Source organism: Pseudorca crassidens, chromosome 1, assembly GCF_039906515.1.
Source record: "Pseudorca crassidens isolate mPseCra1 chromosome 1, mPseCra1.hap1, whole genome shotgun sequence".
Classification (NCBI taxonomy): Eukaryota; Metazoa; Chordata; class Mammalia; order Artiodactyla; family Delphinidae; genus Pseudorca; species Pseudorca crassidens.
This window is the reverse complement of record NC_090296.1, coordinates 17,380,665-17,398,300: the sequence shown is the minus strand read 5'-3', so window position 1 is coordinate 17,398,300 and position 17,636 is coordinate 17,380,665.

Sequence of the window (17,636 nt, the reverse complement as noted above, 5' to 3'; positions counted from 1 at the left end):
GGGGGAAATGCCAGCCATGCTTCCCCTGATCCTCTGGTCCTGGAGGGCTCCCCACATCTGCCCCTCCTCTTCCCCCCTCCTCCCTCTCTCCTATGCCCCTAGCACCCATGCAGCCATAGGGGGCCTCGGAGGGTGGAGGACCAGGCCTAGGACCCCAGCAAGCTTCTCAGGAACTGATTGGGTAGGGGAATCACTAGCTGCCTTTCTCCCTAATCCTCTGATTCCCAGAGGGTCCCTCTAGGAATGGAACTCCTCCCCTCCACAGCCACCCTACAGGGACACTGGTCCCATCCAGCCTCCACTTCTCCTCCCGCTTACTCACCCACATATCCTACCTGGCCACTTGGTGGTTCCTCCCGTCCCCTTGGGTGTCAAGTTCCCCCACCAGCGTCTGGTAGGGGCCCTAGTTGTGGGGAGTCATTAACTCCATGGCCTCCTACTCTGCCATTTGACTCCACCCTTGCAAAATTATATTCCTTTACAGAGGAAAATGAGTATGAAAAGTCATGATGCTGGTAAAGGTTTTTTTCTAGCTCCTGATTTTATCATTTATTACTCTTGATTTTGTACATTTTTTTAAGAATTTTTCTTTGTTTTGTATATGTCACTAGTATTGTTAGTCAACTGTGCATTAACCTTTTCCTCGGTTGTCTTCCTCTTTAAAATTTGGGTATTTAGTATTTATTCCTCCCTTATCACTACAATAGCTAAGAGTGCATATTTATTGCATTTAGGGATCATAATTCAAGCAAAGTTTCTCCTTCTCCAAAGTGCAGCTAACTTTATTCATTAACTCTCTTCCAATTTATTTGTAAAGTTCATTTTTAATTCTCCAAAATTCAAGTATGCATTATGCCATGCATATTGAAGGTAAATATTGCAGATCAATCTAATCTTACTGTGTTAGTGATACAGTCAGACTTACAATATTTAAATAAACAATATGTTAACAGTCTGGCTGTTCAGCAGCTTAAAAAATGAAAACAAAAACAAAGCACAGTAAATGTTCATAGCCTTTAAAAATCTTATATCTGTTCTCATGTTCAGGAGTGAAATAGTGTTAAACCAGATGGCAATAACATTGTTCTTCTTAACTTCTTAGAAGACTGTTCTTAAGTTCCAGTAGAAATCAATTGGTTTAGAATTTCAACATGCACTTTTTAACAGGTATTCAAAATAGTCATGAATAGTATACAATTTTAGAAACTTCTTACCAAAAATGCATGAGAATAAAATTATACAACTGCACTAATATATAATGAAGGAAAATGGTTTCCTCTTTGACTATAAAAATCTTGACCTTTGCTGTTGTCTTATATTTGCTGTTTGTCAATGCAAAAGTATTGGAAAGATAGCCTTGTTGCAAAAGTGGTGGTTCCCTAGATAGAATAAATAAACATATTTCTTTGATTTGAATGACAAGTAAAAATAAAATAAAAGCAGGATTAAAGATCTTGCCTGTTTTCTATCAGTGCCACAGATGTTGCAAACTATTTTTTTTCCCCAGTATTCCAGCTGTTTACAAATATGGTGTGCCTGGCCACACATGAGTCATATTTGTAATAACGTGGAGGAATTTTTACTTTTTTAATAAATATTTAGAGATATACAACCTCTGTGTGGTTCCCATTAACAGCAGTTTAATGAGTGTGTTTCCCCGGGCCAAGCATACATTCTGGTTATGGGAGTGCTAGACTGTCTACAACATACACTCAGAATGCCTGGGGTAATTGTGACCTGGGCTAATGAATTGTGGAAAGATAATTTCCTCTTCCTATTTTTCCCTTTAAACAAATTGCAGCTTCATATTTCAACCAAATGACCTTTCTAAAACTCCACAGTGACTAATTATAAGAGAATGAGGGGGCATTGACTATTAACAGAAATGAGATTAAGTTTTGCCATAACCTTGGGAGGCAGCATAGCCAATGATGTTTATAATCCAGGGTGATTAGAAGGGGGTCTCCTCCAAAGGCTGTTGTAGATTGCTCCTGGCCCAGTGCAGCTGAGTGCAGCCTATGCAATGCCACAAAGACAGAAGCTTAAATTTCCCTCTCTAGTTTTTATGTTGCTAATAATCTTCAATTTAGTACTGTTGAAAGGGAGGAGGGAAGCAAAGAGGAACAGAGACCATGGGTGATAAAGCAACAATATGAGAAAATAGAAATAAGAAAGGGTAAGAGAGAATAAACTAAGAATAGCTATTTACTTACTCCCAAAATATTTATTAAGAACCTACTATGTATGAAGCACAAGGTTCTAGGTATTCAGAGTACAGAATGAAAGAGACATGAAAAGTCCCTGGCTTTGTGGTGTTTGCAGTTAAGTTGGAGAGGAGACAGACCAAAAATAACAAAACAAGAAAATAATATCAATCACAATGTGTGAAGGTATCTAAAGAAAATGAATAGAATAGGGCTTCCCTGCTGGCGCAGTGGTTGGGAGTCTGCCTGCCGATGCAGGGAACGCGGGTTCAAGCCCCGGTCTGGGAAGATCCCACATGCTGTGGGGCGGCTGGGGCCGTGAGCCATGGCCGCTGAGCCTGCACATCCGGAGCCTGTGCTCCGCAGCTGGAGAGGCCACAACAGTGAGAGGCCCACGTACCACAAAAAAAAAAAAAAAAAAAAATGAATAGGATGAAAAGATATAGATGATACTAATAAATCCTCCAAAAATTATAGAATTGTTGTTTAGAGTGAAGAAGTTGTTAGAGTGAAGTTCTCTCTTTGTAGAAAAGAGAGAAAAGGAACACTGGAAGTCTTGAAATATAAAGAATATTAAATATATTAATAGTACATAAAATGCTAATGGGGATGAATTAAAACAGCAAGAGGAGAGTGGAAAGAGGAGGTGTTGAAACTATGTGTCAAATCCTATATGTGTTCTTAATTCTGAGCAATGGAGTTTCTTTAGGGTTTTGAGTATGTGACATGCCTGATTTATATTTTATGGGGAGTGGATGGATTAGACCTAGGAAAAACTGGAAGACAAGAGATCAGTAAGATGATTGCAACAGTGTTGGCAAGAGATGATGATGGTGGTGGAGGTGCAGAGTGAAAGAGACATGGAAAGGTTTGACAAATATTTACAAAGCAAACTATTAATATATTAGATTTACTGATGGATTGGATAAGGGGTTTAGAGAAATTGAGAACATTTCCTATGTTTCTGACTTGAGCAAGCTGGTTTATAAAATTAAATATGTCAAGTAGGTTATTACAGGTTCTAGAGCTTTGAAAAGGGATCAATGCTAGTATATTAGTCAGAGTTCTCCAGAGAAAAAGAACCAATAGGAGAGAGAAGAAGAGAGACAAGAGAGAAAGGTATTTATTATAAGAAATCGGCTCTTGTGATTATGGAGGTTGACAAATCTCAAGATCTGCAGTCTGCAAGCTGGAGACCCAGGAGAATCGATGTGTAGCTTCAGTCCCACTTTAAAGGCCTGAGACCATGAGAGCCAATGGTGTACTTCAGACCAAAAGCCAGCAGGTTGAAGGCCCAAGAAGAACTGATGTTTCAATTTGAGTCTGAAAGGCAGGAAAAGGTGATGTCCCAACTTGAAGGCAATCAGTCAGAAGGAATTGTTTTTCACTCAGCCTTTTTTTCTATAGAGAGCTTCAACTGATTAGATGAGATGCATTGGAAATGGCAATCTCCTTTTTTTTTAATAAATTTATTTATTTCATTTATTTATTTTTGGCTGCATTGGGTATTCGTTGCTGTGCGTGGGCTTTCTCTAGTTGCTGCGAGCAGGGTCTACTCTTCGCTGTGGTGCGAGGGCTTCTCATTGTGGTGGCTTCTCTTGTTGCAGAGCACGGCCTCTAGGGGTGTGAGCTTCAGTAGTTGTGCCACACAGTCTCAGTAGTTGTGGCACATGGGCTTAGTTGCTCTGCGGCACATGGGATCTTCCTGGACCAGGGCTCGAACCCATGTCCCCTGCATTGGCAGGCATATTCTTAACCACTGCACCACCGGGGAAGCCCTGAGGGCAACCTCTTTTATTCAGTCTACCTATTCCAATATTAAACTCATCCAGAAATGCCCTCGTAGACACACCCAGAATAATGTTTGATCAAATATTTGGGCAATCAGTGGCTCAGTGAAACTGACACATAAAATTAACCATCACAGCTAGAAATATAAACTTGAGGGCTACAAGCATAAAGACAGGATTTAAGCCATTGGATGGATAAGCTCAGTTAAGGAAATAATACACACACACATGCAGAGCAGAGAACATAGTACTTGTCCCAAAGGAACTGCATATTTTACAATTTGTACAAAGCAGGAGGAGTTGGAGAAGGAGACCAATAAGAAATGTCCTGGTTCAAAGAAAACCTGAAGAATGTGTACTAGGTAAGTCTATTTCCTATTGAATGAAATTCAAACTTTTGAGACTTTAGTTTTTCAGATTATCCATGAATTTAATCTTCTTTCTCTGTTTTTCATGGTTTTTTTTTGTATTCCAGATAACATTTTCACTCACGAGAGTACACTCTCAACCCTTACTCTACTTCTCTTATGGTCCCCATTGTGTGCTTTCTCAAAATTATGTACAGGCATCTTATCCTTACTAGAATTTCAGCTTCTTGGTATTCATATTATTTGTTTTGTTTTGTTTTTACTTCTCCTCAGGACTGTCAGAATACACCCTCTGTAAGTTGCCATTGTGATGGCTTCAGTCAATGGGCATCGTCTTCTGAAAGGTTTCTTGTGCTAAAAGTTCAGGAAAATTAAAAAGAGCATTTCGCACACACCTTCCAGCTGGTTCTGTATACGAGTTAGATTTTTGCCCAATAAAAGCAATAGCTTGAGAGTTGGTAAGTATAAGTAAAGTTCAGTTTTTCTTCCTATCCCTTTTTCTTCTGTCAAGGAGAGCTGTGATGTTAAAAACAATTGTGGTGCTTGGATAGACATTCCAATGTCTAGACAGTGGCTCTGTGAATATTGTATGACAATGACAGTCCTTGAGGCTCCCTGACCTCTAGAATATCACTGTATAACTATAGGGATATGTCCTTAATTATATTTCAGTGGTGTCCATCTGACTGCTCCCATCTTCCAACAGTTTTGTACAAACTGAATTCCTATATCAAATCAATTTCTGCTCAAAATACCCAGAGGTACTTCTTTTCCATTCATTGAACTTTAACTGCAGAATACATGGTAAGGATTCAATTAAGGATGCTTGAAGGAACACATGAAATAAGAGGCCAATTATGACATCGCAGTGATATTAGCTACAATGAATTCTTAGTGGGTCTTCCTTACCAGGCTCAGAGATACTCTACAATTCAAAGATAAGAAGTGGAATACAGCTAATGATGCTAAGTCAAGACTGAGACAGAGGCAATGGAGCAAAGAGGAACAGTACTTTAATAAGAGCTTATCTGTGGAGTACATGCTGGGAAATCGTGTTTCCTAAATCGTGTTTCCTAAAAAATTTATATGTGGAGTTCTAACCTTCAGAATGTGATTTTATTTGGAAATAGCGTTGTTACAGATATAATTAGTAAGTTAAGATGAGGTCATACTCGAATAGGGTAGGCTTTTAATCCAATATATCCATTGCCCTTACTAGGAAAAAAACAAAAACAGAAAACAAAACAAAAAGAAACCATGTGAAAATTGGAGAGATGTTGCCATAAATCAGGGCACTACCAGTATCTAGGAGGAGGCCTGGGAGGTCCTTCCTTGCTGCCCTCAGAGGGAGTATTATGGTCCTCCTGACACCTGATTTTAAACTTTTGATCTCCAGAACTGTGAGATAGTAAATTTCCGTTGTTGTAAGCCATCTAGTTTGTGGTACTTTGTTATGGCAGTTCCAGGAAACAAATACATTCGGTACTCATAAACTCTAAGTGGTTTTACTGAAATGTGGTTAGTAACATTTCCTCTAACTTAGTTAGTACAGATAATAGATCCATATTTAACAAGACTTTTAGAAAATTCTGAAATATAAAGCAGAGTCATCATAAACCTGGAAATATACATTAGCAATTTTCCTATGGATTTCTTTTTAATGATTTTCACTTCCAATTATGATTTTTATGTACACGGATGATTCTACTTTATGTAGTCATTCTGATGCATGTTAGTTGTCCTTGAGAACAAGGCCTAGACAATACTATGCTCTTCATTATGTTTGTACCATCAATATACATGTAGGAAGAGGATTTTACTACAGTGAAAAAAATGGAAAGCACATGAAGCATTCACACAAGGCTTTTTTGAAAGGTGTAAACGTTGTAACTATGAATTCAATTATGTGCTAAATCCTGATTTATACTTATTTAATTTTAGCACCACATCTTATTTTTCATTTCTAAAAGGGAAATTGGAAGAGACACATTATTGATTAAGTAAAAATTGTTTAATTAAGGCCATCATATTATAGTTGAAAATGTGTGATAAGATATATCAGGCTTCATGCCACTTTTTGGGAAATCTAGCCAATATATTTATCAGTACTTAGTATGAGGATAAAATCTAATTTCGCCCACAGAATTTATTGCAACAGAGTGTTTATTGGCTTAAAAATAAATAACAAGTTCCTAAGATCCAACGAAGTAACAAAACCCATGTGAAGTTTTCACTCATTAAAAAGAAAAAAAGAAAAAAAAAGGCAGAAAATACATACATATTAGAAATATACTAGTGCATCAGAATGGAAAAGTTCTAGAAGACCAAGGCCAAAAAAATCTCTACTACAGCAGACAGTAAGTAAATCCAGCATAAAATAAAAACACAGCCACAGCTAGGTTTAAATGAGCTACAAAGACTGCCATTGGCCTGCCTTACTTTCCTGTCCTTAAAATGAGAATAATATTATTATTAAACAGTCTTTTGTACCTATTGAAGTCACTCTTGTTTTTTGTTTGTTTTCTTAAGTTTAAAGTCTTGATGGGCACAATCATGAAAAAAATATGAAAGAAGACCAAACTCTCTTGAAACTAATTTCACCTTTACAGTTTTTTAACCTTCTACAAAAACACACTGGTGGCTGTAACTGCTAATAGGTGACTGAACAAACTAGAATATTTAATTCACACCCATGGCCCTGGCATTTCTCTGTAAGTTAAAAAGAATTGTGGTTCCCAGGTGATTCTGTTGCAAGTGACCTATGAAGGTCTTTTCTACTAAAGAAAGAAACAAACTCATTCTTTCCAGCTCAGATGTTGGAGTCTGTGATACACAGCACTGATTTCAAATCAAGTTCTTTAAACACTTAGTGTTTACAATAGAACCAGAAGATGGTTAAGAGGCCTTAGCCCCACTTAAAAGAGAGCTCTCTGAAAATAGACGTTTTTGTCCAAACCACAACAGACTTGGGTTCAACAACAAAGAGTACAACAAAGCAAAATGTGGTTGAAATAAAACAATTTGTTTAGAAATCAACTTGCTGCATCCATTTGTTTGCATTTAACTTTTTTTACAAAATGCATTTTCCTGTGTATGGGTAAAAAGACTGAGGTATAAATAATAAAAAAGACAGTCCAACTTTTGTAACCAAATTACTGAATAATGAAACCTTAGAAATTGAAAGGTGCCTCACAAGTCTTCGAGCACTTATGCATGGTTTCCCTAGAAATTCTCCTTGAAAACTCACGATTTGGAAAAGTAGCCCGCTGATTTTGGAGTAACGATTATTGTAAGAAATACTTTTTCAGTATTCATTCAAAATGTCCATTTATATCTTCCTTCTACAGACCCAATTTCAAACTTCTTGTATTCGTATAAATCTAATTCCTCATAAAGACTACTGACCTTCTAATATGTGAATCATAGGAAATCCTTGATTTCCAGGATTTTACAAGTGAAATATTCATCCGTTGCAAGATCCTTTGTCCTCTTTTTTTCTGACATTTTATCATACCTGGGTTTGTCTACTTCCTTCCAGAAGTATGATCTGGCAGTAGGGTTCCAGATATGGAGTGAAGTCTTCTTGGTTGTGCATACCATACTTTGATGAATGCATCTGAGGTCCATGTTGACTTCAGTGGTGACTCCATCACCCTGTTGGCTCACATTAATCTTAGAGCTGGTGAAAATGCCTCTAACATTTTAAGCCATGCTGCTGTTCAGCTTTGCCTCTCCCTTACTCTTTTGAACCATATGCTTTCTGATCCAAGTGCAGGATATCGCATTCATCTTTATTAAATGTCATCTTCTTAGATTCAATCCACTGTTTCAGCCTGTCAAGATGCTTTTGAATCCTGTTTCTGTCATCCCTTATATTAGTTATCTCCCTGAGTTTGTTGTCAGCCCCAGATCTGATAACAGGTCTTCTTTGTCCTCACAAAGTCAATGATAAAAATGCTAAGGGGACCAAGCCAAGGAAAGAGCAATGCTGCTGGCAGTCCTCCAAATTGTGAATGCTATGTGGATCTGAATTTCATTCCACTTGTTGAAAATCTACTCAACCATATTAAAATTCCATACGGTATCTGATATGTAAAGATATTTTGAATCTGGTCCCCACCTTCTTCCTTGACATTATCTGATCCTTTATTCTCAGCACTTGCTGCATTTTCAGCCAGGCTAGTAATCTTTCTGTCCCTTACTGATACCGAGCTCCTTTCTCATCTCAGAACTTTTGTAATTTTTCTTCCCTTTGCCTGAATTACTCTTCTCCTAGATATTTGCATGACTGGCTCCTTATTCAGGTCTTAGCTCAAAAGCCACCTCCTGGAGCTGTGTTTCTCAATCTTTACTTCTCAATCATTGACATTTCAAGCTGGATAGTTTTTGTCATAGGAGACTGTTTCCCTCAGTAATGTTTGGTGATTTTTAGTGTACATGCACTTCTTCTATCAAATGTATTTCCAAATATGTTATTAGTTGATAGTATTTTAATGGAATTATTTCCTTTTAAGCTTAATCTTTACATAAAGCTTTTAAATAATGTTTTTTAAAATATATATTTCTCAGTGAACATTTTTAATACTGATTGCTAATCACATAAAATCAGGTGTAGGTCTTTTAAAAGAAATATTCTATAAAATAAAATCCATCTATTATGTACCTGGTGTTGGATTTAAGGCTATGTTAGGCATTTCACCTGGTTACTATATTAAATATGAATAAATGTCCTCATTTTGCTCAAATAAATTTACGTATATCCTGTTTCTACAAATATAATTCCTAAAATAGAGATCCTACAAATTGACACTTTATAATTCTGTCCACTCATGTCCTAATAATTCACTGTGAATCCAAGTTAAAATGCAGGGCTTCTTACCTTGATATAGAATCAAACCCTATATATATAGGTCAAGTTACTTAACTTATTTGACCTAGAGTAGAAGACTTGGGTGATGTGGAATCTTGGTTGAATGGTGATGGTAGTAAGATCTTTGACTTTCCCCTTGCATTATTCTTTATAATCCACTAACAACCAAGATTTATCATTTACTCTTATTATGAAATATGCTTCATATTTAGTCTTCATTTCATTTCTGGCAACACTCTTCTAAACCTCAGATTTAATACAGTACATGAAAGAAAGGCTGGATCAGAGTCACAAAACACTGAGAAGGTTATACTATGTATTTAAAAATAAAAACAACACAAAATTTAAAAATATATGGTGTAGGAAAGTCTGACAAAATTTTGGGTTTTCTCTGGGAGACTATTTCATTGCCTTTTAAAAAACGAAATCAAATATCAAATACAATTTTCTAATTTTTTCTCAATACTCTAATTTTCTCGTGTCCTAAATATATCTTTAGTATTAACTGGATAAGCCATCACTGTATGGGGACTACAGTAGTATACTTCTTTACAAATTCTGAAATGTTATATGTGTGTGTGTATATATATATATATATATATATATATATATATATATATATATAATGCAGAGTAATATAGAAGAATGTACTATAATATGGAAGTCATACACAACTGAGGGTTTAATTCTCCAACCCCTTATTTTTTTTCAACTCCTTTTTATTTTATAATTTCCTAGTGTACAAACTATCAATGGCTTACCATTGCCTATAAATCCATAGTCCTAATCTTATATTAGATGCCCTTTACTATCTAGTGATACAGAAGAAGGAAAACTGACATTCATTAACTTACTACTATGTGCCAGGGACTTTAATACATTATGCCATTTAATCCTATAAATCTGATGAAGCAGGTATTTTATGTATGTAGTCACTTATTTATTTATTTATTTATGGCTGTGCTGTGTCTTCGTTTCTGTGCGTGGGCTTTCTCTAGTTGTGGCAAGTGGGGGCCACTCTTCATCGCTGTGTGCGGGCCTCTCACTATTGCGGCCTTTCTTGTTGTGGATCCAGGCTTCAGACGCGCAGGCTCAGTAGTTGTGGCTCACGGGCCCAGTTGCTCCACGGCATGTGGGATCCTCCCAGACCAGGGATCGAACCCGTGTCCCCTGCATTGGCAGGCAGATTCTCAACACTCTGCCACCAGGGAAGCCCTGAAGCAGGTATTTTAAACAATTTAAATAACCTGCTCAAAGTCACATAATGAATAAATGGTAAAGCCAAATTTGAAAACCAGATCTGTTCCTCCAGATCAGTCTAGAAAATGTCATAGAGAAGAATAGCAAGTAGGCTAATCAGGGCCCCATTTCTGACAAGGATTAAGAAAGTGGGGAGACCAGAGAATAAACAGTGATGTGGGAAATCTCTTATTATGAGTCTGATATTAGAGCCCAGCACTAACACACTGCCATGGATTAGCCAGAGTCAAGAACAGAGATCAGAGACTACAGCCGTGCCCATACCCTAAATAAAAATTAAACATTTATTCATTCAATAAATTCTTAGTTTGGTATATTCCTTAATGGGCACAAATTCCTCCCACTTCAATATGCATATTCGTTTGCACTGTGAGTATGTCATTCTTCAAAACAAACAAACAAACAGAAACAAACGAACAAGCAGGTGGTCATGGGAATCTCCAATTTATAGCCAGTGGCCTAGAAGCACAGGTAACAACATGGACTTGCAATTGGTATCTGTAGTGGGGGCAGTCCTGTGGGACACACCCTTAAACCATGGTATCTGATGCTAATTCTAGGTAGATAGTGTCAGAATTGAGTTGAATTGTAGGGCACGCAGCTGGTGTCACAGAATTGCCTGATGTGTGGAAAAATCAACACATTTGGAATCAGTAGTGAAGTATGGTATTAAGAGTATAGGAGACAAACGAGAGTGTTTTTTTCTTGAACAATCATTGATGAAAATGATTATAAAACTGTTTTAAAATAGTTCTAGCTAACTACATGTTTACACTTACCTACAAGTTTTTTTTTTTTTTCTTTTGTTTTGCTCTACGCGGGCCTCTCACTGTTGTGGCCTCTCCCGTTGCGGAGCACAGGCTCCGGATGCGCAGGCTAAGCGGCCGTGGCTCACGGGCCCAGCCGCTCCGCAGCATGTGGGATCTTCCCGGACCGGGGCACGAACCCCTGTCCCCTGCATCGGCAGGTGGACTCTCAACCACTGCGCCACCAGGGAAGCCCTATCTACAAGTTTTAATCTAGTACATTCTCTTAATATAGCATGAGGAAAACCCACATTATATGTATTAACCCTGTTTGTATATCTATCGTCTGAAAAATTCCACAAGGAGTGTAGCTGTTTACTTCTACCCTTTCGTTCCCCACGATGTGGTGTTATGTCACAGGAGTTGGCTCTCCCAAAATTTTATAAGTTGGGTGTGGAAAAGTCACTGGACTTGGAGTGACAAGATTTGAGTTCCGTTCCCAGGTCTACAACTCAAGAGCAATGTGCTGTGGCCAGATCATTTAGTCTCCAGGTGCTGCATTACGGCAGTTTAAATGACAAAAGCAGTATGACTGCAAAGGACATTTTATGATCTGGTAGCATTCTCAGCCATGCATACTAAAGCCAGAGGACAGAGGCTTCAATAACACATGACATGGATGCAAAGTATTATTATATCAGTTAAGGAATGAGTTATAGGTGTTTTGTAAAATAAATTTCCATCCCTAATCTGCTCATGCGAACATTCAAATGTATGTTTGATCATAGTATTCATCAGTGTTGAAATTACATGGAAAGGAATGGACTCCTTGTTCCCAGGAGTAGGTGATGGTCTTCATAGTACTGTACTAGGACATATATAACAGTGTCATACTCAAGACCTGGTTTGAGCATGAAATGATCATGTGTTTAAAATGTCTTATAATTATTTTTCATTTCTCAAGCTGAGACATGTAACTCAAATTATGTTACTTGCCTTATTCCTAATTTGGAACAAATTAATCATGTCAGTCAAGCACTCATCAGGACTCTTGCAAAGTGAGGAAAACTACCACTAAGGACAACCCAGTTGCAGGCTGAAAGGAATCATGATCAAATCACTATGGTTACATCATAGGCAAAAAGATGATCAAATTATGAACTAATTCCCTACCTATGAGGGAGAGTGAAATAGGTCATTAAAAAGCTGAAATAGTCAATTTAAAGATCATAGGATTTTTAATTTATTTGTGAGATGAGGGGGACAGAATCCTTGTAGATTTGAAAACATCAAGATGATTTGAATTCTAAAAGAAGGCTATACTTCACATCACTAATGACAAACTGAAAATAATATTATTAACTTTAAAAAGTGCCAGAGTAAGAAATACATAACTATTCAAACTGAATTTAGGAAAATATCAAGATGCCAATGTCATAAATTGACAAAGACAGTCTGGATGAGGCAAACTTTTGAAGGTGAAGTGGACGTTATCTAATGTGACATTAAGCTGTTTAAGGGTAGGAGGAGGGAGAAGGTGAATGAGTGGTGAGGGTAGGTTTGAGCAGGCTGCCACAGTGGACAGGGTCCAGCCTGGAGGCAGTTGGGGAAAGCACAGCACTACACACTTGCAGATTTTGTCCACAGGTGTCCCTGATCAGTGGTAACCCCAGAATTTGCATAATACTTTGCATTAGAATATATTACACTGAAATGTATATATTTTTAGCATTGAAATTTTAATAAGTCAATCACAACTATCATAAAAAGACCTAAAGAACTAACATCACACTCGCACAATTAATGTTTGATGATTTCATATGCCTAGAGAGAAACTGAAACAGAAACATGTAAGAATTAAATCAAGCCCACATTTTCTCCCAAGAAAGGATTTTTCCCCCACAAACCAGACTGTGTATAGTATTGAATTGAATACACTATATGATTTTTATTCAAACACTGGCACAATTGAGAAATTGCAAAAAACATAGTCGAATAAGTCATTTAGGTATCTGCATCTAGATTTGAATCAGTTTACTCAAGGTTAACACAACAAATCTATTATCTGTTTTCTTCGGAGATGAGGGTTATTTAAGACATGGAGCTCACCAGTCCAGACAAGATCCTTGCATTGTATATTTGGATTCTGCAGGGAAGTTTCACAATTTTATTTCAAATTTAAGAGAAGTACATCATCCAGCATCCCACAGTCTCCTACATTTGCTCTAATATGTTTAATTACTTTTATCTTAATATGCAAGACCTATGTATATTGAGCCTTAAAAAATATTCTCCTTTTGGCTCAAGGTGCTCATCAGCCATCTGGAACTGCCTCCCAAGCTTCATCCATTATGCAAATGAGGTTTAGTATTCATCATGTTTCATCTACTGATACTAATACATTAATGTTGGATGTTACAACATAAGCCCCTGAGAAGACATTGCCTTTTCATCAGTCATTGGCTTGAGCTCACACCTCATTACTTTTAATGGTTCTGTGGCACTTAAGGTCACTGAGCTTCTAACTGCTGCTGCCTAGGGTGTTAATGATAAAAGCAATATTCTCTGTTTAAGTGAAGCAGTTTCCCCATTTCATTCTCTTCTTCCTGTTCTTTTATTTTATTTTAAATTTTTTGTCATTATGGAATATCCAGCACTTGGGAATATATAAGGACTGTTTGAAGAAGTAGAGCTGTCGTTCAGAAATTTAGGTAAACAAAACTAATATTTCTGGGAAGAGTCTAAGAAGAAAAAGTCCATTGGCCTGTGTGTGTCTATATATATATAACATATATACAACTTTTATAGCATTTTTCAATTATCTCTCTTAAAAATGTTTTTCCTTGGGCCCAGCCGCTCTGTGGCATGTGGAATCTTCCTGGACCTGGGCACGAACCCATGTCCCCTGCATCGGTAGGCGGTCTCTCAACCACTGCTCCACCAGGGAAGCCCTGTTTTTCCTTTTAGCATACTGTAGAGTGCTTAAAGTACTCTTGAGACAAACAGCTCAGCTTCATTCCTGGCTCTTCCACTTTCTAGCTGTGTGAGTTTAAGCAAGTTACTTAATCTCTCTGTGCCTCAGTTTGTTATTTTATCTGTAAAATGGGAATAATAAGAGAATTTATTTCATAAGCTTGTAGTGAGAATTAAATCAATTAATATTAGTGCTTAAACACTCTGGCACATAATATGCGCTAAATAAGTGGTTGTTAAATAAATAAATAAATAAATAAATAAATAAATAAACGGTTGTTAAATCAAATTGCATTGACAATAATGTACAGATTTAGAAATAATTTTAAAAACATGATTGTGAATATTCAAACTAAATTAAGTTGTTAAAAATTAAATGAGAAAGGCAGCACAAGTTAATAAGCATGAATATTAATAGAATTCAATTTTCAAAGAAAAATATATTAAAATTTATACAAAAGTTAATTTAGAAAGACTTATTAGACTGATAATTACAAAATAACTGCATATATATTTTTAAAAGCTCCCTAAAATCACCAAATTTAGCAACATTACAGGTAATATCTTCCAAAAAATTAAAGAACAGAAAATTCCAGCAATCTGCTAACAGTCCCAAAGTCTCAGTGTGTGGGTACGTTTTTGTGTACCAGTCTTACATAAATATAGATGTAAAAATCCTAACACAAATTAGCAAATTGAATCCATCATGATATTAAAATAACATCATAATGAAGTCCAAGAATGCAATAATGTTTCAATAATGAGAAAACAGTATTGTTATTGATCATATCATAAGTTAAAAGAGGAATAGTACTGGAACTTGCAATCCAAGGTGACAGACTAAGGACATGAATTAACCTTCCTTCCTCTCCAATACAGAGAAAATGCTTAAGAAAATGTACATTAATAGTAGCTCTGGGAAACAGCACTTCATACTAAAAACAGAGCAGAAATTTGAAGGATGGTAAAGTACTTTCTAAACAAAGCCTCAGAGGTAGAAATAAAGGTCAATATTGATATATTAGATTGTAGACATATTCAAAAATTATTTAGTATCAGGAAAATATAAGCCACATTCGAGGGCAAATAAGTAGCTCAGAAACATATTTGCAAGTTGTAAGACAAAGGATTAATTTTCTTTTTATACCAAATCACTTAATATTCAATAAGCAAAAGTAAAGCTCTCTAATAGACACTGCTGGTCTCATTAAGCAGGAACTGTGTACTTCAGTGAGAAAAATATTCAGTATATATATAGGGTTCCTAACACTCACAATGAGTCACAAAGAAACATGTTCACAAACACATGTGCACACATACAAACATGTGCAAACATTCAAATACAAGCACATATCAGTACATGAAAAATTACTCAACATTGCCAATGAAGTGTAAATTACAATAAGGCAACGTATTTTCCCAACTCACTTAAAAAAGAGAGAATAACAATGCACAGATTGAAAATAGTTTGAGGGAAATAATCATAATATGTAAATTAGGCAATGTACAACAAAAATATTCAATACTCTGACCCTGGGCTTCCACTTCTAGGAAATGTCCTGAAGAAATATATCTTTGAATACAATTTTTAATAGAAAATATCGGAATGTACATCAACACTTAAGTTTAGGAAACATAATGTTAGTATATTATGATACTTCAATGCAATACAGCACTATGAAGTCACTGATAGGATGATGTGATTGGACACATAATTACTTATATGTAAGTATTTTCATATTGTAGTAAGAAAAATAATATTAAGTATTGTCTATAAGTATTAATATTATAGTATTAAGTAAAATGAAAGGTTGCCAAACAGTATCTATAGTATCTTATATATGTACTGGATTCTCATTATTCACAGAAGTTATGCTCTATAATGTCACTTCAAATGCTGAATTAGTGAATATTAAACTGCTACTTTTAGGATTAGGATTAGAAATACAGGATTAGGTTCCTGCAAGCCCCTGGTCACATTTTCGTAACCTAAGTGCATAATCTTGTTCTATGTATGTTTCTATTTAAAGACACATTATTACATATATTTATTTATTGTATATTAAATATACATAGATATACATATATATTTGTTGATCCCTTAAGTGAACTCACAGCCATCAACCCTATCACTTATGCCTGAAGGAAGTTTATCTAACACATATTTTCTTGATAAGGCTTATCACAACCTTCATGCACTTAGGAACTCTGGAGAGTAGTTCATCACTACACTTGAAGGTTATTTTAAATATGAAAATCATCAACAGAAAACTATTATAGCAAGTAGAAAAATGTTCAAACACAGAATTCAAGAATAATGATGACCAACGATATGTATTAGTAAAGACCTTTTTGGATGGAAGTGCCACAATATGTCAGTTTAAACTAGAGTTAAAAAGAAATTTATTGCACTATAAAACAGGAAAATTCATGGTATGAAACTTGCTTCAGGTACACTGGACTTGAGGATAGCCACGTCTAGCTCTTCCTTTCTTTCACCCTCTTTGTTCTGCTTTTCGTTCATTGAGGTTGCAAGGATGGCTGGTAGCCTCTGCAACATTTCATTCAAGGAGCTCAGTGAGTATACTTGAAACAGTGTGTCTATTTCCCAATATCTTCAATAAGAGTCACAAGCAGTGATCATGGGAGCCTGAGCCATCACATGCCTCTCTCTGAAACTAGGAAGTGGAGTCAGAAGTGCAATGAAGGAGCTTGTCTGAGACTCAAGCCAGAAAGGAAAAGTACACTTCTACCAACAGAGTGTGATGGAGAGGGAGCAAGTTATGAATATTCTTGAGGCCGTGGGTCCACTGTTCTTGAAGCAAGCTTTACTCCATGAATTTCCCTATTTTGTGACCCAGTGATTTTCCTTTAGCTTAAACTAGTTTAAATGGACATATTGTCTCTGCCACCTAAACAGTTCTTACTAAAACCATAGATTGAGATTGGGAAAAGAGGTACTCCTCAGAGAACAGGGCTAATCTATTACTCTATCTTTTCAGATAATTTCAGGGAGTATATGCACACCAGAAAAGATACATGAAATATGCATTGCTAACTTTGGATGGAGGGATTTTAAGTGACTTATGTTTGTTTGTTTATTTGAATTTTCTTTCTTTTCCTTTTGGTCTAAAATAAGCATAAATTATTGGTGTATTGGAAAAACACCATAACTAAAATATAATCTTTACATTAAAGTTAACAGGGGAGAAGTTAGGACCGAGCTGACATTTTCAATATTCGTATCATTAGACCTGTATCTTGTGAGACATGTTAGGTGAAGAGTTAGCCTCTACTGAATTAATTAGCAATCGTTTTGGTAAGTCTAGCTGGCCCATGTGCCTGGTGCATCTCTTTCTCATTGCTGGAGGCCAGTTGTGCTGATATTCAGAGGTGTGAAATGCAAATAATGTCACATATCCATT